The 26,012-nt window shown below is 48.2% G+C and overlaps 1 long non-coding RNA gene across 1 annotated transcript in view; it reads right to left on the reverse strand.

Annotated features, from left to right (window-relative positions):
• The window catches only part of LOC140402470 (uncharacterized), a 38,624-nt gene extending 27,036 nt beyond the window's left edge, over positions 1 to 11,588 (reverse strand). Inside the window, exon 1 of the long non-coding RNA XR_011938141.1 lies at positions 11,477 to 11,588. This is a non-coding gene — a long non-coding RNA (uncharacterized lncRNA). The remainder of the gene's footprint in view (positions 1 to 11,476) is intronic.
• Positions 11,589 to 26,012: the final 14,424 nt, after the last annotated feature.

Here is a 26,012-nt window from a genome sequence, read left to right on the forward strand (position 1 = left end):
GGATCTCCTGGTCCCGATGATGTCTCATCCCCGGCGGCGAGGGGTACATTCAATGAGAAAGTCTGTTGACAATGACGTGATCCTGTCACTGGCCAATTGCGGCCTTCTCTGTGAAAGACATGGTGGGTTCCGCAGTAAATCCTTCCAATATTTCGAGTCCGTATGAAGAGTCATTGGCGGGCGTGGGGAGGTGGGACGGGGGCAGGGGGCCAAGTTGGGGGTGGGGGGGTGGGGGGACAATAAGAAGGGGAAAGCCCTCTGCCGTAAAAGCCATTTGGAGATTCCCGTTGGAATCTCCGCCCCCACAGGGCTTTCCCATTCACCAAAAACAGAGGCGGAGAATCCCGGCCACAGAGTGGAAATGATGAAGGTTGAGTCAGTGCGTTTGTAGGTTAAATGATGTGTCGAGTGTCTGGTCGCTTCCATCATTCCAAAAGCTGGTTGTCCTCAGCTCAAAGCAGATTGGGCAATGATGTATTGGTGTGATGAATGAAAACGAGCAGGGGTTTTCTTAATGTGTGTGAATGATCTCCCGGGGGTGGATTTGCGGCATTTGAGAAATCTGTGGTGGATACAATTATAAAGGAATTCCAAATTCAGCCGCTTTTACATATATGGGGTTGGATATCAGGCAGGCTAGGCCAGGAATAGCCAGGATCAACAGTCATAGCGAGAGAATGTTAACAGGATGCCAGTAAATCCTGCCAGTTTCTCACCAAAGGGAGAATCCTCACCCCAGACAGAAGCAGAGCGATGAAGATGATTAATTGGGAAAATGTTTGGCTGGTTACACACACAAACTCAACCGGATGCACACGGTGATGTATCAGAATAGAGTGCCAGACTGAAGTATGCTACTGATGAGGAAGTGTGAAAGGCAATTAAAACAGTGAAGGTATTAAGTTTAAAAGAATGTTTCCTCAGGTTTCCAGATCTGGGCGACTCAGAAGGGATTAAATGAGTAATTTGTAATGATGTCTCACGCACTCACCTTCCCGATGGTTGTACAGCAATATATTTATATATATTATATATATTTAAAATAAAAGCAGAAAATTCTGGATAAATTCAGTAAGTCAGGCAGCATCTGAGGAGAGAAACAGAGGGCGGGATTCTGCACCAGCTGACTCCAGAATCGGGAAACGCGATTGGGCGGAGAATCGGTTTTGACGCCAAAATGGTGGCGGGTGCCGATTTCACGCCAAATCACAATTCTCCGTCGCCTCAACGGTGGCGTCAGTGCGTTCCGAGAGGCCCGTAGTAAACGGCGTTGGCATATCATTAGCGGGCCTGACCCGGTATTTTCCGGGGATTCTGCGATTCTCCGCCTCCACTGGGGGGGAATTCCCGACGGCGAGGTTTGCCTGTGATTTAAAAAATCGGAAAACAGGCGCCGTGGCTGCTGAGGGGGAGAGAGGGGGTACGGAAAGTGTCCAACATCGCCACAATTTGCTGACAGTTGTGCCCCTGGCCAGGGGGCTTCTGCCAGGGCTGGGGGGAGCAGCGGGAGGGTTGGCCAGGAGGTGGGCAAGGCAGCTGCTGACTGTCCACTGTGAATTTTGGGCCAACGGTCATATGGATGTCCCCACAGGACACCCCCCTATGTGCCCTCTGGCTCCAGCCGACCCATCAATGGGGTGGGTGCGCTCTAGCACAACCAGTGCCACAACCACAACCACAACGATCTCCAACATGGTCTCAAAGAAAACAAGACCCAGAACCCAACTAGCTTGGGGCACGTGTGAGTGGTTTCCTGACCCCCTTAAATACCCCTGTCCTCCACCGCAGGGGAGAACCCGCTCATCCGCATCTTAGTTAAGTGCACACTCTGTACCACTTTAAACTGTATCAGACTCAGCCTGGCACAGGAGGGGGTAAAATTCACCTCATGCAGGATCTCACTCCAAACCCCTCCCTCTAGCCCCAGGCCCAGTTCCTCTTCCCACTTCCCCTAGCGACGATTTCCTTGTCACCAGCAACCGCTGATATATATCGGAGATCTTCCCTTGCCCCATCTCATCCCGTGATGGCATCCCACCTATCAATGTGGGTCTCGGCAACTGGGGGAATGAAGACAGCTCTTTACGGATAAAGTTCCTCAGCTGCAAATACCTAAATGCACTCCCCCTCGGGATGTGAAATGTCTTCTCCATCTCCTCTAGAATCGCAAACCCACCTTCCACAGATAAATCCTTAAACATCTCGGCCCCTTCTCTCTCCAGATCCTGTACATTGCATCCATCCTCTCTGGTGCAAACCTGTGATTATCACAGATTGGTGACAGTAATGACTTGTCCCCCAGTTCACAATGTTGCCTAAATTGGTTCCAGACTTTTAAAGATGCCACTATCACCGGGCTGGTCGCAGGTCTGGCGGGGGAGAGTGGAAGGAGGGCCTGTAACCAACGCCCTGAGACATGACCCTACACGCGAGGCCTCCTCCATCCATCCCCACCCCGCTCCAGCTCCTCGAACCACCCTCGCACTTTCCCAATGTTCGCCGCCCAGTAATAGAGCAGCGGGTTTGGCAGCACCAACCCACCCGATTGTTGTCCTCTCTGCAGGAAAGCTCTTCTCGGGCAGCACGGTGGCTAGCACTGCTGCCTCACGGCGCTGAGGTCCCAGGATCGATCCCGGCTCTGGGTCACTGTCCGTGTGGAGTTTGCACATTCTGCCCGTGTCTGCGTGGGTTTCGCCCCCACAGCCCAAAGATGTGCAGGGCAGGTGGATTGGCCGCGCTAAATTGCCCCTTAATTGGAAAAATGAATTGGGTACTCTAAAATTTATAAAAATAAAGAAAAGGGAAGCTCTTCTTGTCCTGGGAGATCGGAAGAGACTGGAACACAAATAAAAATCGTGGCAGAACATTCATTTTGACCATATGTCTCTACCCACAAGGATAGCGGCAGGGCATCCCACCTCCTCAGATCCCCCTTCACCTCCTGCACTAGACCAGCCAAATTCAGTTTTTGAAACAGCCCAGTCATACACCACCTGAATTCCTAAATATTTAAACTTTGTCTTGGCCAGTTTAAAAGGCAGCCTCTCCAGATCTGTCCTCGTCCCCAGGGAATTCATCGGGAAGATTCCGCCCTTGCTCATATTCAACCTGTGCCTTGAGAAGGATCTGAACTTTTTCAAGTTTCAGAATTTCTCCCTTACCTGTGAGAGGATCAGAGACGTCCAACAATAAATCGTCCACATAAAGGGGAACTTTATGCTCTTTATCCCCCCTCTCAATACCTCGCCACTCTCCTGACAATCTAAGCACAGTGGTCAACGGCTCCATCGCTAACACAAACAATACCGGGGACAGGGGCATCCCTGCCTCATGCCCGTGTATAATGGAAATAACCAGAGAACAACAAGTCACCCCGGTGTCCGAAGACTGTTTCTTGAGCCCCCATTTGTATGGCCCTCTGTACCAAGCCATTCGATGCCAGATGGTATGGAGCAGTGCGGATATGACTCGACCCATGTCCACTCCCCCATCCACCCCACCCTGTTCCTGTAACCCCATAAACTGACCTGCACACCCTGGACAATAAGGAGCAATTTATCATGGTCAATCCACCTAACCTGCACATCTTTGGACTGTGGGAGGAAACCGGAGCACCCGGAGGAAACCCTCGCAGACACGGGGAGAACCGCAGTCACCAGATGAAGCTTCTCGCCAATATCTTCACGTTGGACACTCTGGGTGCCCGTTGTGAAGGTCCTTCAGCACGATGTCCTGGCCCTTCATCGGAACCACAACCCTCCTGCCTCACAGTAGGATACCATCTTCCACAGTCAGCTCCAAGAACTTGGAGGAGAAAGCCTTCAACACCCCTGGTAGCTGGCGATGCTACACACCATATCCCCCACCAGATGCCATGCCTTGGCAAGGACGGGGTCGGTCTGCGTCCAATCATGAATACACGATGCGGTGTTGGGCAAGGAGTCCATAAAATTCAGGACAGTGACCAAATTATAATAATAATAATCCTTATTGTCACGAGTAGGCATACATTAACACTGCAATGAAGTTACTGTAAAAAGCCCTTAGTCGCCACACTCCGTCACCTGTTCAGGTACACAGAGGGAGAATTCAGAATGTCCAAATTATCTAATTATCTAACAGCACGTCTTTCAGGACATGTGGGCAGAAACCGGGGCACCCGGAGGAAACCCGCGCAGACACGGGGAGAACGTGCAGACTCCGCACAGGCAGTGACCCAAGCCGGGAATCGAACCTGGGACCCTGGAGCTGTGAAGCAACCGTGCTAACCACTGTGCTATCGTGCTGCCATCACTCATCCGAGGAGACAGAACTGACCCATTCCCGTACAGGGAAGCATCGCGCGTGACTATCATGGGTCTGAAGGGTGGAAATGCGTCAACAACTCCGGAAAAGCCAACCGCCATTTCAGCTTCTTAAACATCTCATTCTGAGCTTTGCTCCATTCCCAAGGCTGTTAGGGGGGCTAGGACAGTCGGCAGTTTTGGAATAAATCGGCCATAGTAATTGGCGAGTCCAAGGAAAGAGCGAATCTCGGTGGCATCTCGCCGAGCGGGGGCCATTTTGAATGCTCTCACTTTCTCAGCGACTGGGTTCTGGCCGCCTCGTCCACTCGATACCCCAAATATAGCACTCCCTTCACGTGAAACACGCAATTCGCGCGGCACAGGCTGATCCCATACGCGCAAAAATGTTTCAACACTGCCTCGGGGTTCTGCAAATGTTCCTGTTCAGTGGTCCCTGTGACCAACACGTTGTCCAAGCCGCAATGTGCGGCAATCCATGCAGGATGTTCTCTATGGCACATTGGAAAACTGTGCATGCCAAGGATACTCCGAACGGAAGTCGGGTGTACTCATTCAGTCCCTTGTGCGTATTGATCATGGCTACTTCCATGGTGATTTGTCGAGTTCCAACATAAGATAAAGGTCATTCATGTCCAATTTGTAAATGTGCAGCCACCAGCCAACATCGCATACAAATCTTCGCTATGTGGATAAGGGTCCAAGCTCAAAGCTGTGTTCATTGTCAGCCGCAGAGGCAGACTGCTTTATCCAGCTTCATTACGGGAACCACTGGCGCCGCCCACTCGGAGAAGTGCAAACTAATGATGCCCAAACTCTCCATACGGCGAAGTTCAGTCTCAACTTTCTCCACAAAGTTTGGTGAAATTACGTATAATAATGAGGACTGTCAGAGGATACAGCAGGATATAGATTGATTGGAGTCTGGGGTGGAGAGATGGCAGATGGAGTTTAATCCGGCCAAATGTGTGGTAATGCATTTTGGAAGGTCTGATACAGGTGGCAAATATAAAGTAAATGGGAGAACCCTTAGGAGTATTGACAGGCAGAGAGATCCAGGTGTACAGGTCCACAGGTCACTGAAAGGGGCAACACAGGTGGAAAAGGTAGTCAAGAAGGCATACGGCATGCTTGCCTTCATTGGCCGGGGCATTGAGTATAAGAATTGGCAAGTCATGTTGCAGCTGTATAGAACCTTAGTTAGGCCACACTTGGAACAATAATAATGATAATAGTAATCTTTATTGTCACAAGTAGGCTTACATTCACACTGCAATGAAGTTACTGTGAAAAGCCCCTCGTCGCCACACTCTGGGTACACTAGGGGAGAATTCAGAATGTCCAAATTACATATCAGCACGTATTTCGGGACTTGTAGGAGGAAACCAGAGCACCCGGAGGAAACCCACGCAGACACAGGAAGAACGTGCAGACTCCGCACAGACAGTAACCCAAGCCGGGAATTGGAGCTGGGACCCTGGCGCTGTGAAGCAATAGTGAAGCACTGTGCGACTTTGCCGCCACGTTCTTCTCGCTCTTTGCAAGATTTTTTGGGGTGATCCTTGGATTCCCCCCCACAACTGCCCCCCCCCCACCCCCCACCCCCGGCCCCACTGCCTCCCACACAAACACCATGATCATTTTTTCTGATGTGTTAAAGAAGGCCTTGGGGATCTCGATCGGTATGGGTCTGAACAGGAAGAGGAACCTGGGCAGTATGTTCACCTTCATCGTCTGCACGCTCCCCGGCAGGGAGAGTGGGAGTGTGTCCCACCTCTGCACGTCCTTCTTTACTCCCTCCACCAGACTGGTCAGGTTACATTTGTGGATCTGTGTCCAGTCGTGGGCGATTTGGATTCCCAGGTAGCGGAATTTGTGTCGGGCCTGTTTAAACGGCAGTCTCTCCAACCCTGCACCTCCCCCTTGCGGGTTCACCGGGAAGATCTCACTTTTGCTCAGGTTGAGTTGCAGCCCGAGAAGGTTCCAAACTCTTTCAAGAGCGTCTCCATGCTGCTTTGGGTGTCCGAGATGCAGAGGAGCAGGTCACCCGCATCGATCACGACTCTGTGCTCTCTGTCTCTCGGATCCCCCGTCCAGTTCTTTGCCCCCCTGACCGCGATTGCCAATGTTTCAATTGCCAGGGCGAATAGGAGCGGGGACAACGGGCATCCCAGCCTTGTGCCCCTGTACAGTGGGGTTCTCCATGGGCAGGATCCTCCGCCCTGCCGGCAGCGCACTCACGCCCGCGGATTTCCCGACGGCGTGGGGGTGGCTACAATGGGAAACCCCATTGGCCGGCTGCCGGGGCGGAGGATCCCGCTGCCGACGGGGCGCGCCGCACCAGAAAACGGGAGCGGCGGGACGGAGAATCTTCTCGTGTAATTTAAAGAGGGTGGTGAGGGGATGCTTTTCCCCCCGCGGTTTTGGCAGGCTATTTTGTGTAAAATTGCCTAAATTCGATTTCCTAGCGGGACACCCGCCTTCCGTGCATCTGCTCAGCACATCCCCGTCCCCGGAAGTCTCATTGATGTTTGAATAAGACAACAGCTAAATCTGCTTCTCTTGTCAGAGACCCCACTTTCTGAGACACCTCCGGTCTCGAGGTTTTTCTCCACACTTGAACATTGACAATAGCTTTTGGAGTGTTCCTGCGGCTGGAGCCAGTGGACACACAGGGAATGTTTCTGAGGCGTTCTCTGCGCTCCATTCACTCAGGAATGGTGTCTCTCAGCCAAAGTGCCTGCCACGGGCTGTGGATTACTTGCCATCTACAAGAATCATTAAAGAGCATTTGAGTTAATGGGATGACAGAAGCCTGAATAAAGAAGCTGTGTGTCCTCTCTCCAGAACACAGACACTGATGCAGCTGATTTATGCACCGTGTATTTGACAAGGAACAGAAACAATTTATTGAGCGTGTGAGCTACCCTTCTGGCAATTTTCCTCACAAGTGCCTCCTGCCTTTGATCACCTGTGTGTCACATCCAGCACTCCCCACACCAACTACAGAGGCACCAGGGGCGGGATTCTCCGACCCCCCGCTGGGTCGGAGAATCGCCGGGGGTCGGCGTGAATCCTGCCCCCACTGTCCTCCAAATTCTCCTGCCCCCCAAAAACTGGCGTGGCGTGGGTCGCGCCGCTCGCCTCGGAGAATGGCGGGGGCCGGCGCGACTCAATGGGCCCCGGGGCTCCACGAATTTTCTGGCCCGCGATGGGCCGGAGTCCCGGCCATTTGTTGCCAGTCCCGCCGGCATAAATTAGAGTAGGCCCCTTACCGGCAGGTCTTGGTGGCGCGGGCGGGCTCCGGGGGGCACGGGGGATCTGGCCCCGGGAAGTGCCCCCACGGTGGCCGGGCCCGCGATCGGGGACTGTGCCATGGGGGCACTCTATCCTTCCGCACCGGAGGCCGTGGTCCTCCGCCATTCCCGGTGCGGAAGCGAATCCCTCTGCACATGCGTGGGGATAATGCCAGCACACGCTGGTGCTCCTGCGCATGCGCTGGCTGGTGGAGGCCCTTCTGCGCCGGTTGGCGTGGCGCCAAGCCCCTTTCCCGCCAGCTGGCGGGGCGCAAACCACTCCGGGGAGGGCCTAGCCCCTGAAGGTGCGGAGGACTCCGCACCTTTGGGGCGGCCCGACGCCGGAGTGGTTCATGCCACTCCGTCACGCCTGGACCCCCCACCCTGCCGAGTAGGGGAGACTCCCGCCCCAGATGTGTTGGCAACTAATCATACCATGTTCAGGGTTCCCTTCACATAGGATTCGCGGTGGTCTTACCTGAACACACCAATTAAAATGTACAGAATCCCTACAGTGCAAAAGGAGGCCATTCGTCCCATCGAATCTGTACCGACTCTCCAGAAGAGCACCCTAACTAGGCCCACTCCCCCACCCTATCCCTGTAACCCCACCCAACCTGCACATCTCTGAGCACTCTGGTCTGGCTGCTTTCGGATTGAGACATTGATCATCGCTCTCTCGAACACTAGGTACTGGCTGGATGATCATCGCTGATTGAACGAGTCTATGACCTGTCTCGCTGACATCAGTCCTCACAAGGATCGAGTGATACAGCAGACCTTTGACCTGAACATTTACATCATCCAGGAATGGTGTCAGTGATTGGTTGTGGGTGTCTCCATGTGGTTTTGTATTGGTCCTTCTGGTGGAGGAGAGTGCTTGTCAAAATGAGGCCATGCTGAATATTCTTTGTCAGCAGCTGGACACCATTGCTGTCTTTCCCAGTAAAGAAACAGCCGACACCATCAAAGTTATGCTTTCTTCCTCTTTACCACAAACATTTGTCTCCTACGTACAACAGAAAACATGGATAATGGCTCCATCTCCTTCAACAGGCCTGAAAATAATGTCAGGCACTTTGGCATATTGGGAACGTTTCTGCTCATGGGTGAGATGGTTGATGCATATTGAAGGTCACAGTGCCGCAGACATGGGCACAACAGAAGCTGGAAACCCATTGGCAGGAGCTGAGGGAACAGTAACCTCTGTATCCGCTGTTGGCCCATCAATAAACTTGGCCTCAACCCAAGCTGACTGTGACCCATGCCAGACTGATATCTATTGGCACAAACAAGGCTAGCCTTTACCTACACCTATCCTCGTGAGTGACTCTGACACCGCCCCCCCCCCCCCCCCCCCCCCCCACGATGTACCAGCGAGAACCTGTGGCCTGCATTCCGCGGGTGTTGGGAGATGAACTTTTGTTTTTGTTGTATTCCCACTCCATTGCTGGCCACTCTTCTGCCTGAACCACTCTTGGAAAATGTGCTTCTCCTGCATGGTGGCCTGGAATGAAGGAGACTTAATTCCCTTGTCTCCCAGTGTCTTTGCCTGAAGCAGTGTCCTTCCTAATCAGACTCCCCTCCAGTGTCACGCAGCCCCATATGACCCCGAACTCATCTCACTGGGTCCCTGCCACCATTCCAGGTTAATTTTATCTCTGCCCTTGTAGTTATTAACCAGTTCACCAAGTGGTTTGAAGCAATCCCATGCAGGCCCAATACTGTGCTTCCTCCCACTAAAGTCTTATTGATTTGGGGAGGTGATGGTGTAGTGGTATTGTTGCTGGACTAGTAAACCAGAGACCTAGAGAGTAAAGCTCTGGGGACCTGGGTTCAAATCCTGCCAAGGCAAATGGTGCAATTTTAATTAAATAAAAATCTGAAATTAAAAGATGACCATTGTCGATTGTTGTAAAAACCCCATCTGGTTCACTAATGTTTTACCTGGTCTGGCCGACATGTGACTTCAGACCCACAGCAATGCGATTGACTCTCTTAACTGCCCCCCATGCTGGGATTATCGAGTGACACACTCATACCTCAAACATCATGCTGCAAAACCAGTTTACACACAATCCCATTTCTGAGTAAATATGTTCCACCTCTGTCCAATCATAATTCAAACCACTTAGAACCATGGGCAAGTTATCATACCAAGGTTGGATGATTGATGAGTGTACTTGAGAGTAATCAATAGTTATGATTGGATATAGATAACTAGTAACAAATGATCAGTATATGCTAGTTTATTGTGATCAAATCTTGCGTATAATTGTTGGTGTAACCCTTGAATCAGGGCCCTCTAGTGTTCCAGCTTGGAATGTCATCAGCCCAACTATAGCTGTGATAAAGGCCTTGTTCATAACTCCAAGAGTTTTCATCTGGTTTCTCGTGAGCATTTGGGTGAAGGACACAACAGTTGAAGAGCTCTATAATTTCCCCTCAACTAAGCCCAAGCTTGTCCATATTGAATGTCGAGCAGCCTCGACTGGCCATATGGTCTATTCCTGCTCCTATTTCTTCTCTTCTTCTGGGCTTGTGCTCTCAGTCATGCCTCTCACTATCTCCCTTCACTGGTACCCGTGTATAAGAATCATAGAATTTACAGTGCGGAAGGAGGCCATTCGGCCCACTGAGTCTGCACCGGCTCTTGGAAAGAGCACCCTACCCAAGCCCACACCTCCACCCTATACCGATAACCCAGTAACCCCACCCAACACTAAGGGCAATTTTGGACACTAAGGGCAATTTAGCATGGCCAATCCACCTAACCTGCACATCTTTGGACTGTGGGAGGAAACCGGAGCACCCGGAGGAAACCCACGCACACACAGGGAGGATTTGCAGACTCCGCACAGACAGTGACCCAAGCCGGGAATCGAACCTGGGACCCTGGAGCTGTGAAGCAATTGTGCTAACCACTATGCTACCATGGCTCATTGTACCCATAACATCTGTGCATGCAGGAATCACGTAGAGCAGGTCAGGCAGCTTTTGCGGAGGGAAACAGTGTGAATATTACACCTGGAAAGCCCGTCATCAGAAGGTCATTCAGCTGAAACATTGGGTTGCATTTTATAAGGCACCCATGGGTGGGACACTGGGCTTTTAAACTAGTGCACCGCCCCATTGACCACTGCCAGCCCACCTAATTGACCTTAACCTGCGGCCACGCCGACCCAATAATATTGATCCTGCGGACTGCTGGCCAGTGAAAGTGGGCCAGTTACCTCCATCCCGAGACCCCGGAGGATGCCCATTGGAGACCTCCCACAGTTTTCCCTCACTATGTCCAACCTCCCCCGCAGTTCCCGGTTTCCCTACGCCGGGCCTTGCTAGTCCGAGATGCTGGATTTACCTAGAGGCCCAGCTCCATCGCTGAACACGTCCTCCTTGGTCTCCCTGCAGTCCCAGCAGTGGCCACTGATGGCACTGCAGAGCTGCCAGCCTCCAATTGGTCAGCAAGTCTATGAGGTGAGATTTCCTCCTGGACTTGGACCAAAGTCTTGCCTCATTGTAATTAAAGGCTCGGCTGGTATATAATTAAATTGTGGAGAGATGACCGTGTGTAGGGCGGCTCACCCCCAACATTCACACTGAGGTTCAGGGGTATACTCAGGGTATAATCCAACTCTGTATCTCTCTGCAGATTCTCTCGCAGCCGCTCTGTAACTTCAGCATTTTCTGCTTTTCCAGCAGTCACAGTTTTTGCTTTTGAACTGATTTACCTCTCTCATTACCTGGCTGCATTTACTCCTCTAAAAGACTTTGGGCTGGATTCTCCAAAAATGGGGCTCTGACCCCACGCCGGCGTAAAAACGCTGGCGCTTTACTCCAGACTTTCCTGAAAACAATACAGAGCAATTCGCTTACCTGCAGAGGGCTAGCAGGGAAGCCTCACGCAGCTTTTTCTGCAGATACGGGCCCCGCACTTCCGGTTCCAAGCGGCGTCCTCCAGCAGCCGTGCCGAGCGCCATGGCAGACCCGGACGGCGGAGCAGCACCCAGAAAGCAGGTCCCCCAATCGGCCCCGCGGGGCTGCGGAGAAGCCAGCCCTTTATCTTTCAGACGAAAATTCCTGCGTTTGACTTTTACAATAAATGTTTTTGAGGGATTCATGAGCGTGTTTGAATTTGGCCCAAAAGAGACACTTTAAAGAATGTCATTCACGAGGTGTGGGTGTTGCTGGGTAGTGCCAGCATTTTTGCCCCATCCCTACTTCAGAAGGTGGTGGTGAGCTGTCTTCTGGAACCACTGCAGTCCTTGAGGTGTAGGTACACCCACCATGCTGTTGGGGAGGGAGTTCCAGGATTTTGACCCATCGACAGTGAAGAAATGGCCGATATATTTTAAAATCAGGGTTGTGAGTGACTTGGAGGGGCACCTCGAGGAGATGGGGGTCCCAAGTATCTGTTGGTATCTTAGATGGTAGTGGTCATTGGTTTGGAAGGTGCTGCCTATTAATAATCTTTATTGTCACAAGTAGGCTTACATTAACACTGCACTGAAGTTATTGTGAAAATCCCCTCGTCGCCACATTCCGGCACCTGATCGAGTACACAGAGGGAGAATTCAGAATGTCCAATTCACCTAACATCACATCTTTCGGGACTTGTGGGAGGGAACCGGAGCACCCGGAGGAAACCCACACAGGCACGGGGAGAACGTGCAGACTCCGCACAGACAGTGACCCAAGCCGGGAATCGAACCTGGGACCCTGGAGCTGTGAAGAAACAGTGCTACGTACTGTGCTACCCAGTGCATGTTGGAGATGGTGCACATGGCTGCCACTGATCGCTGGTGGTGGAGTGTTTGAATGTTTGTGGAACGGGGAGCAATCAATTGGGCTGCTTTGTCCTGGAAGGTGTCGAGCTTCTTGAGTGTTGTTGGAGCTGCACTCACCCAGGCAAATGGAGAGTATTCCATTAAACTCCTGACTTGTGCCTTGTAGGTGGTGGAACGGCTTTTGGGGGTCAGGAGGTGAGTTCCCCGCCATAGAATTTATAGCCCTTTCCTGCACTGATAGCCACGGTATTAATATGGCTAGTCCAGTTCAGTTTCTGAGCAATGGTAACCCCCAGGATGTTGATTGTGGGGAATTCAGTGATGGTAATGCCATTGAATGTCAAGGGGCGGTGGTTAGATCCTCTCTTGTAGGAGATGGCCATTGCCTGGCACTTGTGTGGCGCGAATGTAACTTGCCATTCGTCAGCCCAAGCCTGGATATTGTCCAGGTCTTGCTGCATTTGGACACGGACTGCTTCATAATCTGAGGAGTCGCGAATGGTGCTGAACATTGTGCAGTCACCCACACTCATAAGTGAATAAACTGCAAACCAACAATATTAAAGAATTCATACAAATTCTCCAACATTTATTAATCTTATAACATTACATACATACATATAAATTTATCCAACACAATGTAAATGTAAGTCATAATGATCATAATCAGAGAATCACTCTGATCACTCTTTGAAACACAAAACAGTTTATCACAATGACCTGATATAATAATAACATATGGACCTTCCACTTCTTCATCTTCATTAGGAGTACTGTTAACTTTGCCACCGTCATGCCACAAGTAATCATTCCCGTTACAGCCAAGCACATTCGATAGTCCACATTTTACAATTGATTTTTTCTCACAATTTCAGGATCAAGTTCATTCCACGGTGTCTGTGGCCCATCAACACAAGGTTACCGAGCCTGTTAATGAGGATTGCAGATTGCCATTCTCAATTTTCATCTTCCAACATCCAATTGTTCCACATCTTTCAGACACTGCCCTTGAGAGGTTTTCCTTAGGTACGCATTCAGGGACTGAACAACACTCCCAAAACAACCGGGAATAACTGCCGTGTCTGTGTTGATTGTTCTCCCGTCACGCACAACATCACCAACGTGGTGGGATTTGAACATATCCCAGACAAACAAACTCTTTTCTTTGCATAATCCTCCTAGTTTCAAATTCCACACTTCTCTGACCCATTATTTGCAACTGCCTCTATCCAATTAACGTCTCTCGGGAACATTGGTGACTCCACCTTTCTGGAATTTCTCTTTGGGGAGGTCTTTGTGCTGGAAAATCATCCCATCTGTTATGGGCGAAGCGTTTTCACTCTCCCTCTCACACACACGCTCACTCTCATATACACACTGTTATGGGCGAGGAGTTTTCAGAACCCCAAAATGTATCATGGAGTTCGACCAACCTCTCTCTTTAATGGATTTGTTGCTTTTCCGAGCACACGGCTTGTTCCCTAGGCGTGGGATTACAATTATGGACACGTCGGTTTTTAAACACAAAACGCTGTTTATTCCATGAACTCAACTTAACAGCTGAAATAAACATTGGATCTCTTAACACCCCTTACTTCAAAGATAACTCAGAAAATATTGCAACAGTAAATAATTCCTTAAACTGTTCCTTCAAACTTCCAAGAGACTTAACACCTTTAAACAAAATCACATCAGGTTAAAGGCTTCACTATTATAAATTTAAATCACCCAAATGATCCAGAGATAGTCTTTCATGGCAGAGATCCAGCTCACTGCAAAACACAGACACACACCCAGCTCTTTTCCTCCAAACTGCAAAACTAAACTGCAAAATGGCTGACCTGAGCTCAGCCCCACCCACTCTCTGACATCACTGTTTTCTTAAAGATACATTGCTTAACATCCATGTCTTAAAGGTACTCTCACATGACACCTCCCCCCAAGAAAAAAAAATAAACCATCAACTTCAAGATGGTTTCATTTTTCACTTTTGCACCATCCACCAAGAAATGTACAGAGTAAATATACCTTTTTGTTTTTAAAAAAACCAACACACGCAAACAGGTTTAATAATAGAGTCCATTTTTCTTTGTTCTTCTTCCTCCAACCAAAATCCTTCTCGATTGACAATCTCTTTGAACAAAGTCTCTGCACGATCCATCCATTCCTCTACTCCTCGGCATTTCTCTTTAGAATCAGATACTTTAGTTCAATCTGACCACAAAGTCCTTTGCAATTCTCCAATACTGAAACATTGGTGATCACAGCTTTCAGGCAGTTGAAAGTCCGCTGTCCATTGAAATTTTTTAGGTTTCTTTAGCAAGTCCATCAGTGGAGTAATCACGCCACAAAACGTTTGCACAAATGTTCGATCAAATCCACTCATGCTAAGAAATTGCATTATTTCCCTTCGTCTTGAGGGTATCGGAAACTCCGCAAGGAAAGTGATTCGGGCTTCTCCAAATTCACTTTCGGCTAGGTTCATCACCAAACCCACCTCCTGAAGTCGATCAAAGAACTCCATACGATGCTTTAAATGCTCTTTCCATGTCTGGAAGTTGGAAATAAAAGCAGATTGTCCCACTTTCTCAATGCAATCCTCCAAATGTGGGATAGGATAAGAGTCCGTTCTTGTAACTGCATTCATCTTTTGATAGTCCACACACAACCGTTGGGTACCGTCTGGTTTAGGTACCATCACAATGGGTGAGCTCCATTGGCTGCAACCCACTTCAATTGTGCCATTCTTCATCATACTCTCAATCTCTCTGTTAACCTGTGCCAATTCTAAAGGATTAAGTCGATATGGATGTTGTTTGATAGGAACAGCATTGCCCACATCTACATCATGTATAGCCATTTTAGTACTTCCCAATCTATCTCTACAAACTTGCCCATGTGATATCAATAACTCTTTCAGGTCAGTTCATTTTTCCTCTGGAAGGTAACTTAACAATTCATCCCAATTTTTAAGAACATCCTCATTTTCCAATTTAATTTGAGGGATGTCAAATTCACAGTCATCTGGATTTGGTTCATCACTTTGAGTTAGAATCATTAAAACCTCCTTTTTCTCTCCTTCCCTTTCAAAGTAGCTGTTAAGCATATTCACATGACACACTCGGTGAGTCTTCCTTCTATCTGGTGTTTTTACCACATAATTCACCTCACTTAATTTCCTTTCAATTTGATACGGTCCAGAAAACCTAGCTTTTAAAGGCTCCCCTACCACTGGTAACAACACTAAAACTTTATCCCCACTGGCAAAACTACGAACATTGGATTTCTTGTCCGCTACCCATTTCATCACATTTTGTGCAACTCTCAAATGTTGTCTAGCCAATTCACCTGCTCTATTTAATCGTTCCCTAAATTTTGACACGTAATCCAATAGTGTAATTTCTGATTTCTCACCCACCAATTTTTCCTTAATCAATTTAAGTTGTCCTCTTACCTCATGACCAAAAATTAGTTCCAAAGAACTAAATTTGGTAGACTCATTAGGTGCATCCCTAATTGCGAACAATACAAATGGAATTCCTTTATCCCAATCCTCTGGATAATCTTGACAATACGCCCTCAACATTGTCTTTAATGTCTGATGCCACCTTTCTAACACTCCCTGCGATTCTGGATGGTACGCAGTTGATTTAAATTGTTTTATTCCTAAGCTATCCATAACTTCTTTGAATAACTTTGAAGTAAAATTCGTTCCTTGATCCGATTGAATTTCTGTGGGTAGTCAATATCCAGTCAAGAATTGAAGTAACTCCTCCACAATCCTTTTAGGTGTAATATTACATCCTTGAATGGCCTCTGGAAACCTTGTAGACACATCCATTACAATCAAAAGATATTGATTCCCACTTTTTGTTTTAGGAAGCAGTCCTACACAATCGATTAGGACCCTTGTAAAAGGTTCCTCAAATGCTGGAATGGGTATTAAGGGTGCTGGTTTTGTCACTGCTTGAGGTTTCCCTATCACTTGACATGTGTGACATGATTGACAAAATTTAGCTACATCTTTATGTAGTCCAGGCCGATAAAAATGTTTCTGGATTTTAGCTTGAGTTATCCTTATTCCCAAATGACCTCCCACTGGTACCTCATGTGCAACCCGCAACACCTCCTTTCTATACCCTACCGGCAATACTACTTGACAAACTTCTGCCCATTTTTCATCCGCCTGCATATGTACAGGTCTCCATTTTCTCATCAAGACATCATTTTTACGGTAATAACACTCTGGTATACTCTCAGATTCCTCTTCCGTATATGCTTTCTGATATATCCGTTTTATTTCTACATCTTTCTGTTGTAACTACGCCAATTTTCCTGAGCTAAAAATATCCGCCTCATTCTCCACCTGTTCTTGTTCTTTTTCAACCATCTGATCTAAAATTGTTTCTGATAATTGCACTTCAACTTCATCTTCACTCTTTGATTTCTCCTCTTGTCTTAACCTGTGACTTTGCTACCTTATTACTACACAATCCAGAAAAATCCCAGGATATTCGCCCTTCAACACTTCAGTTGTCTGATTTTCCAATTGCTTATCAACCACAGTAGGCATCACTCCCACCTGCGATCCAGCTATATCATTACCCAAGATAAACTGTATTCCTGGACAAGATAGTTTATTTATTACTCCTACTACCACTTCACCACCCTTCACTGGACTTTCCAACCTTACCTTATATAATGGATCGCTACTCCTCTCACCCTGAATTCCACATATCACCACATTTTCTGGCAACATTCTTCCCAAACTACATAATTCCTCATCTCTTACCATTAAAGATTGACTAGCCCCTGTATCTCTTAAAATTGTGACTTCTTTACAGGGCAGCACGGTAGCACAAGTGATTAGCACTGTGGCTTCACAGCGCCAGGGTCCCAGGTTCGATTCCCCGCTGGGTCACTGTCTGTGCGGAGTTTGCACGTTCTCCCCGTGTCCGCGTGGGTTTCCTCCGGGTGCTCCGGTTTCCTCCCACAGTCCAAAGACGTGCAGGTTAGGTGGATTGGCCATGCTAAATTACCCGTAGTGTCCATAAGGGTTGGGAGGGGTTATTGGGTTGCGGGGATAAGGTGGAAGTGAGGGATTAATGTGGGTCGGTGCAGACTCGATGGGCCGAATGGCCTCCTTCTGCACTGTATGTTCTATGTAATCTATGTAATCTTTACCTGCTCCTCCTGATACACATGAGTAAACTTTACCCACACAAGTAAATTATTTAAAGACATCTGACACCTTCTTAACAATTACTTCTTGAACAGGCTGTAGAATCGTTTTCACCTCCTTTGCTTCCCTTGGGCTTTCCTCTAACAAATCTCACTGTCTTATCCTGTTTTGCCACATCAGCCTTCCCAGTGCTTTTCTTCAACCACCAACACTTGTGACTTTACATGGCCTAGTATATTACAGTGAAAACATCTGAAACTTTTCATTTCTTTTCCACCCTCCTGGATTTCTTTTTTAATCTGAGGTGCACTCTCTTTATTGTCTCCCATCAGATCACCTTTACCTTTACCACTTGAGTATTTCTCATGTCCCCAGTTTATCCCTCACCGGCTGAAACTGATGTCAGAAACCAATCTTTGATTTATGAATGAATTCATAATCATCTGCCATTTGTGCTGCTAATCTCGCAGTTTTAACCCTCTGTTCTTCCACATGAGTTCTCACTACATCAGGAATTGAATTTTCAAACTCCTCCAAAAGTATAATTTCTCTGAGAGCTTTATACATTTGGTTGATTTTCAAAGCCCTTGTCCACCTATCAAAATTACTCTGAGCCTTTCAAACTCCATGTATATTTGACCAAATTCTTTCCTTAAATTTCTAAACCTTTGACTGTAAGCTTCAGGCACGAGCTCATATGCGCTTAAGATGGATTTCTTCACCTCCTCATACGTTCCAGATTCCCCCTCTGGTAGTGATGCAAACACTTCACTAGCTCTCCCTACCAGCTTTGTTTGAATCAGTAACACCCACATGTCCTGTGGCCATTTCATTTGTTTAGCTACCTTCTCAAATGAAATGAAAAAGGCTTCCACTTCCTTCTCATCAAACCTTGGCAATGCTTGGACATATTCAAATAGACTCCCACCAAGCCTTCGACTATGATGCTCTTTCTCACTATCCTCATCACTCTGATCCAATTGTATATTTCCCTTTACGCCTGCCAATTTTAACTGACTGAAGTTCAAACTCCCTCTCTTTATATTTTTCCCTGATCTGTATCTCCCTTTCTTTTTCTTTTTGTTCTGCTCGGGCTATTCTTTCTTTTCTCCTTTCTTCTCTCTCCTTTTCCTTTTCCTCTCTCTCTCTTTCTCTTTCTTTTTCCTCTCTCTCTCTTTCTTTTTCCTCTCTCTCACTCTCGTATTCAAGCCGCTTTAAATCTTTCTCATGATCCATTTGTTTAACTTGCAACTGAATTTTTGCCATTTCCAATGAGTCAAACTCTATCTCAGGCAACTTTAAATGCTTAACCACGCCATAATTCCCTCATCTTTTCGCATTTTGTCAGGAAATGTTCACTGCAATGTTCTTGCCAAATCTAACAGTCTGCTTTTCGTTTCTGTCCGTAAAGTACTACGTGTGACATTCTCCACCCCCAAAAACCTGTGAACCTCTGAAAGAGCCATTGTTCACAACACTCTCCCCACTTAAACTAAAATACCACACCGGAAAAGCAACAATCCTTCACTGTCTTTAAGTTCACAAAAACAAATCCAATAGATAGACTTTTATCCCCCTCGAACCCCCAATTGTTATGGGCGAGGTGTTTTCAAAACCCCAAAATGTATCATGGAGTTCAACCAACCTCTCCCTTTAATGGATTTGTTGCTTTTCCGAGCACACGGGTTTTCCCTGGGTGTGGGATTACAATTATGGACACGTGGGTTTTTAAACACAAAACACTGTTTATTCCATGAACTCAACTTAACAGCTGAAATAAACATTGGATCTCTTAACACCCCTTACTTCAAAGATAACTCAGAAAATATTGCAACAGTAAATAATTCCTTAAACTGTTCCTTCAAACTTCCAAGAGACTTAACACCTTTAAGCACAATCACATCAGGTTAAAGGCTTCACTATTATAAGTTTAAATCACCCAAATGATCCAGAGATAGTCTTTCATGGCAGAGATCCAGCTCACTGCAAAACACAGACACACGCCCAGCTCTTTTCCTCCAAACTGCAAAACTAAACTGCAAAATGGCTGACCTGAGCTCAGCCCCACCCACTCTCTGCCATCACTGTTTTCTTAAAGGTACATTGCTTAACATCCATGTCTTAAAGGTACTCTCACATGGCACATCCAACATGACATCAGGGTGAACAGTGACTTTGCGTGTTCAGTTATCTCTATAATTACATTTTTTCCACCAATCTTGGGAATAGTAAATCATCCAGACTTGAAATGTTAGCTCCGTTTCTCTCTGCACAGATGCTTTCAGTCTGTTGAGATTGTCTGGTGTTTTCTGTTTTTGTTGCAAATAGTTTTATTTGGTGGCATGGTGATGTGGACTGGTGTCCCGTCCATATTTCCAATGTAGTCCCATCAGTACACATTCTTTTCTCAATGTCCGATGTGAAAACGGTGACATTTGATGACTTCACTTAATGTTGTTCCTTTGTTGAAGAAGAGTAGCAAGGATAACCCAGGAAATTACTGGCCAGTGAGCCTTACATCAGTGGTGGGGAAATTATTGGCGAGGACTCTTCGAGTCAGCACTTACCCTCATTTGGAAGCATCGTTTTGTGAAGGGGAGGTCACTAACTTGATTGGGTTTTTCAAGAAAGTGACGAAAATGATTGATGAAGGAAGGGCAGTGGATGTTGTCTTCATGGACCTCAGTGAGGCCTTTGACAAGGTCCCGCATGGCAGACTGGTACAGAAGGTGAAGTCGCAGAAGTGAGCTGGCAAGCTGAAATATTGCATACAATTCTGGCCGGCACTCTACCAGAACAATGTGGAGGCTTTGGAAAGGGTGCAGAGGGGGTTTACCAGGATGTTTCCTGGTCTGAAGGATGTTAGCTGTGCGAAAAGGCAGAATAGACTCAAACTGTTTTCATTAGAACGACAGAGGTTGAGGGGTGACCTAATAGAGGTGTACAGGATTATGAGGGGCATGGACAAAATGAATGGGCAGGTACTCTTTCCCAGGCTGGAGAGGTCAGTGACCAAGGGCACAGGTTAAGGTCCGTGGGGCAAAGTTTAGAGGAGATGTGCAAGGCAGGTTTGTTACACAGAGGGTGGCGTGTGCCAGGAACGTGATGCCAGGGGAGGGTGTGGAAGGAGATACATTAACGGTGTTCAAAAGGCAACTTGACAAATAGATGGATAGGATGGGTATAGAGGGAAATGACACAAGGAAGTGTTCAGGACATTTGGCCAAGTTTGGTATCATGACCGGTACAGGCTTGGAAGGCCGATGGGCCTGTTCCTGTGCTATATTGTTCTTTGTTCTCTTTGTTCAGAACTGACTCGGTCATGGTAGTAGTGGAAGGGTCCTTTTCTGAATGGAGGGCTGTGACTAGTGATGTTCCGCAAGGTTCAATGCTGGGATCTTTGGTGTTTGCAGTATATATAAATGATTTGGAATAAAGTGTCTGATTGGTAAGTTTGCGGATGACACAAAGTTTGGTGGAATTGCAGATAGTGATGGGGGTTGTCAGAGAATACAACAGGATGGGTGTGTAAATTTGCAGATGACACTAAAGTCGGTGGAGTTGTGGACAGTGCGGAAGGATGTTACAAGTTACAGAGGGACATAGATAAGCTGCAGCGCTGGGCTGAGAGGTGGCAAATGGAGTTCAATGCAGAAAAGTGTGAGGTGATTCATTTTGGAAGGAATAACAGGACGACAGAGTACTGGACTAATGGTAAGATTCTTGGCAGTGTGGATGAGCAGAGAGATCTCGGTGTCCATGTACATAGATCCCTGAAAGTTGCCACCCAGGTTGAGAGGGTTGTTAAGAAGGCGTACGGTGTATTAGCTTTTATTGGTAGAGGGATTGAGTTTCGGAGCCATGAGGTCATGTTGCAGCTGTACAAAGATCTGGTGCGGCCGCATTTGGAGTATTGCGTGCAATTCTGGTCGCCGCATTATAGGAATGATGTGGAAGCATTGGAAAGGGTGCAGAGGAGATTTACCAGGATGTTGCCTGGTATGGAGGGAAGATCTTATGAGGAAAGGCTGAGGGACTTGAGGCTGTTTTCGTTAGAGAGAAGGTTAAGAGGTGACGTAATTGAGGCATACAAGATGATCAGAGAATTGGATAGGGTTGACAGTGAGAGCCTTTTTCCTCGGATGGTGATGTCTAGCACCAGGGGACATAGCTTTAAATTGAGGGGAGATAGATATAGGACAGATGTCAGAGGTAGGTTCTTTACCCCGAGAGTAGTAAGGGCGTGGAATGCCCTGCCTGTAACAGTAGTGGACTCGCCAACACTAAGGGCATTCAAATGGTCATTGGATAGACATATGGACGATAAGGGAATAGTGTAGATGGGCTTTAGAGTGGTTTCACAGGTCGGCGCAACATCGAGGGCCTAAGGGCCTGTACTGCGCTGTAATGTTCTATGTTCTATCGATTGGTTGGAGACTTGCGGGGAGAGGTATCAGATGGAGTTTAATCCGGACACATGTGAGGTAATGCATTTTAGAAATACATGTGGGAAATAGGCAGTAAATGACAGAACCTTTAAGAGTATTCACAGGCAGAGGGATCTGGGTGTACAAGCCCACAGGTCACTGAAAGTGGCAACGTAGGTGGAGAAGGTTGTCAAGAAGGCACACGGCATGCTTGCCTTCATTGGCCGGTGCATTGAGTATTAAAATTGGCAAGTCATGCTGCAGCTGTATGGAACATTAGTTAGGCCACACTTGGAGTATAGTGTTCAATTCTGGGCGCCACACTGCCAGAAGGATGTGGAGGCTTTAGGGAGGGTGCAGAAGAGATTTACCAGGATGTTGCCTGGTATGGAGGGCATTAGCTATGAGGAGAAGTTGAATAAACTTGGTTTGTGCTCACCGGAACGACGGAGGTTGAGGGGCGACCTGATAGAATTCTACAAAATTATGAGGGGCATGGACAGAGTGGATAGTCAGAAGCTTTTACTCAGGCTGGAAGAGTCAATTACTAGGGGACATAGGTTTAAGGTGCGAGGGGCAAAGCTTAGAGGAGATGTGCGAGGGACATAGATGTGCGAGGGACATAGATTTGGGGCAGCACGGTAGCATAGTGGTTAGCACAATTGCTTCACAGCTACAGGGTCCCAGGTTCGATTCCCGGCTTGGGTCACTGTCTGTGAGTCTACACGTTCTCCCCGTGTGTGCGTGGGTTTCCTCCGGGTGATCCGGTTTCCTCCCACAGTCCAAAGATGTGAAGGTTAGGTGGATTGGCCATGCTAAATTGCCCTTAGTGTTGGGTGGGGTTGCTGGGTTATGGGGATAGGGTGGGGGTGTGGGCTTGGGTAGGGTGGTCTTTCCAAGAGCCGGTGCAGACTTGATGGGCCGAATGGCCTCCTTCTGCACTGTAAATTCTATGTAAAAGGAATGTTTTGCACAGAGGGTAGTGGGTGCCTGGAACTCGCTGCTGGAAGCAGGTACGATAGTGACGTTTAAGGGACGTCTTGACAAATGCAGGAATAGGATGGAAATAGAGGGACCCCGGAAGTGGAGAATGTTTTAGGTTAGTCGGGCAGAATGCTCGGTGCAGGATTGGAGGGCCTAAGAGCCTGTTCCTGTGCTGTACTTTTCTTTGTCCATTGTCCTTTTGTTCTTTTGTGTCGATTTCAGGTGGCAGAGAATGTGAAAGTTTTGTTTTCTGACGGTGTGCTAAATCACACCTCTTCATAATCTTGCTCACCACCCAGCATTGAATTCTGGAAACCACCGTTCTTCACTGAAAGCGTTGAGGTGGATTGTTCTGTGTGATGATATGACTATTTGGCAATGTCCTTTAACCAATTTGATGTGTTGGGTGCTCTGGATCCGTGGAGCACATACAGGTCACCAACACTTAAAATAGTGCAACACTATTTTATTAAGTTAGAAACTGTTGAACATACTTTCACTGTGGGTTAACACGGTGTTAGATTAAACTAAAGACCTATGCCTTGTCCTAACCAGTCGATGCACTCAGCACATGGTGAAGATCTGTGCTGTAAGCTGTAAGCTCTGTCCTTCTAGGAGGCTGCATCGCGAATGAGCGGGGACTCTGATGCCCCCTGTCTTTATAGTGCGTGTGCTCTAACTGATGATTGGCTGCGGTGTTGTGTGTGTGATTGGTCCCGCTGTGTGTCCATCAGTGTGTGTGTATCTGCACCATGATATACTGGTGTATATTATGACATCCACCCTTTGATAAAAGAATGTATGTGTGTGGCAATAAATAATGTATGATGAGAATGTTCCTAACTACGTGTGGGGTGCGAAGACATATTTACAGGACTACGTACATGAGAACTAAGCTATATACATGGGAAGGTGCCTGGTGCAGAGAAGCAGTATGCAGCAAGAATAACGAAATCAACACTATATACAAACCAGGGAAACGATCAAACAAAGCAACAAAACAATTCAGAGAGTCTATAAGTCCACAAAATTCATAAATTAAGTCTCTAAGGTGGGCGACGAATTCTGGTTGACCGCCTCAAGGGTGGGCCGAGAGCCGCCGGTTCAGGAGCGGGCTGGACTGCGTCAGAGTCAGGGGGATGCAGAGTGACGGAGCTCTGCATAGTCCGTGGCAGGGTCAGCAGGAGGGCGAGGCGACAGTGGAGGATCACATAGCGAGCGTAGAACGAGACGAAGGGCACGTCGATTGCGGCGCAGAATAGAGCCATCCGGTAGACGAACCAGGAACGAGCGGGGGGACCATCTGCAGAAGGACAACAGCGGTTGCCGACCAGCCACCACCCGGAAGATGGATGCGGACATTGTCATCTGAGCCAGAGCAGGGAGATCAGCTGCACGGGAGTCATGAGCCGCCTTGTGCTGTGCACGAGACAGCTGCATCCGGCGAAGGACCGGAACGTGGTCGAGGTCTGGGACATGAATGGACGGCACAGTCGTCCTCAGGGTACGACCCATGAGTAACTGGGCTGGCGACAGGCCCGTGGACAGTGGGGCGGAGCGATAGGCCAGCAAGGTGAGGTAGAAATCGGACCCAGCATCGGCAGCCTTGCATAGGAGCCGTTTGACTATATGTACTCCCTTCTCCGCTTTGCCGTTGGATTGGTGGTACAGGGGACTGGATGGCACATGGGCAAAATTGTACCGCTTGGCAAAGTTGGACCATTCCTGGCTGGCAAAGCAGGGGCAATTGTCCAACATAACCGTGAACGGGACGCCGTGTCGAGCAAAGGTTTCTTTACATGCACGAATGACTGCAGACAAGGTGATATCGTGCAACCGTATCACCTCCGGGTAATTCGAAAAGTAGTCCACGATCAGGACATAGTCTCTCCCCAGCGCGTGGAACAGGTCGATGCCCACCTTGGTCCATGGTGACGTGACCAACTCATGGGGCTGCAGGGTCTCACGTGGTTGGGCCGGCTGGAAGCGCTGACAAGTGGGGCAGTTGAGCACTGTGTTGGCTATGTCATCATTAATACCGGGCCAGTACGCTGCCTCTCGTGCCTGTCGGCGATAATTTTCCACGCCAAGGTGGCCCTCGTGTAGTTGTTCCAGGACAAGCTGGCGCATGCTGTGCGGGATGACAATGCGGTCCAGTTTTAGAAGAACCCCATCTACTACATCCAGATCATCTCTGACATTATAGAACTGAGGGCATTGGCCCTTGAGTCACCCGTCCGTTAGGTGGCGCATGACACGCTGTAGCAAACAGTCTCCTGGCGAATTTGGACGAGGCGTTCATCCGTGGCAGGTAGATTGGAGGCTGCAAATGCCACATGGGCGTCAACCTGGCAGACAAATCCCGCTGGGTCACATGGAGTGTTGACTGCCCTGGAGAGAGCGTCAGCAATGATGAGGTCTTTGCCTGGGGTATATACGAGCTGGAAGTCAAATCGCCGGAGCTTGAGAAGAATACGCTGGAGGCGAGGCGTCATGTCGTTCAAGTCTTTCTGTATTATGTTGACCAGCGGGCGATGGTCGGTCTCGACAGTGAATTGAGGAAGTCCGTAGACATAATCATGAAACTTAACCACACTGGTCAGAAGGCCCAGGCACTCCCTTTCTATCTGCGCGTAGCACTGCTCCGTGGGGGTCATCGTACGTGACGCATATGTAAGGGGGGTCCATGATGAGGCCTCATCGTGTTGCAGGAGCACTGCCCCAATGACGGATTGACTGGCATCAGTCGAAATTTTGATCTCCTTTGCTGGATCAAAGAAAGCTAAGACCGGGGCCGTGATCAGTTTTGTTTTGAGTTCTCTCCATTCGCGCTCGTGGGCAGGGAGCCATTGGAAGTCTGTCGTCTTCCTGACCAGGTTCCTGAGAGCCGTGGTATGAGAGGCGAGGTTAGGGATAAATTTCCCTAAAAAATTGACCATGCCCAGAAATCGGAGGACCGCCTTCTTGTCCTCTGTTGTTTTCATGGCTGTGATGGCAGCTACCTTGTCCGCATCCGGCTGCACACCCAATTG

The sequence above is a fragment of the Scyliorhinus torazame genome, chromosome 25 (assembly GCF_047496885.1).
Source record: "Scyliorhinus torazame isolate Kashiwa2021f chromosome 25, sScyTor2.1, whole genome shotgun sequence".
In the NCBI taxonomy this organism is placed as follows: Eukaryota; Metazoa; Chordata; class Chondrichthyes; order Carcharhiniformes; family Scyliorhinidae; genus Scyliorhinus; species Scyliorhinus torazame.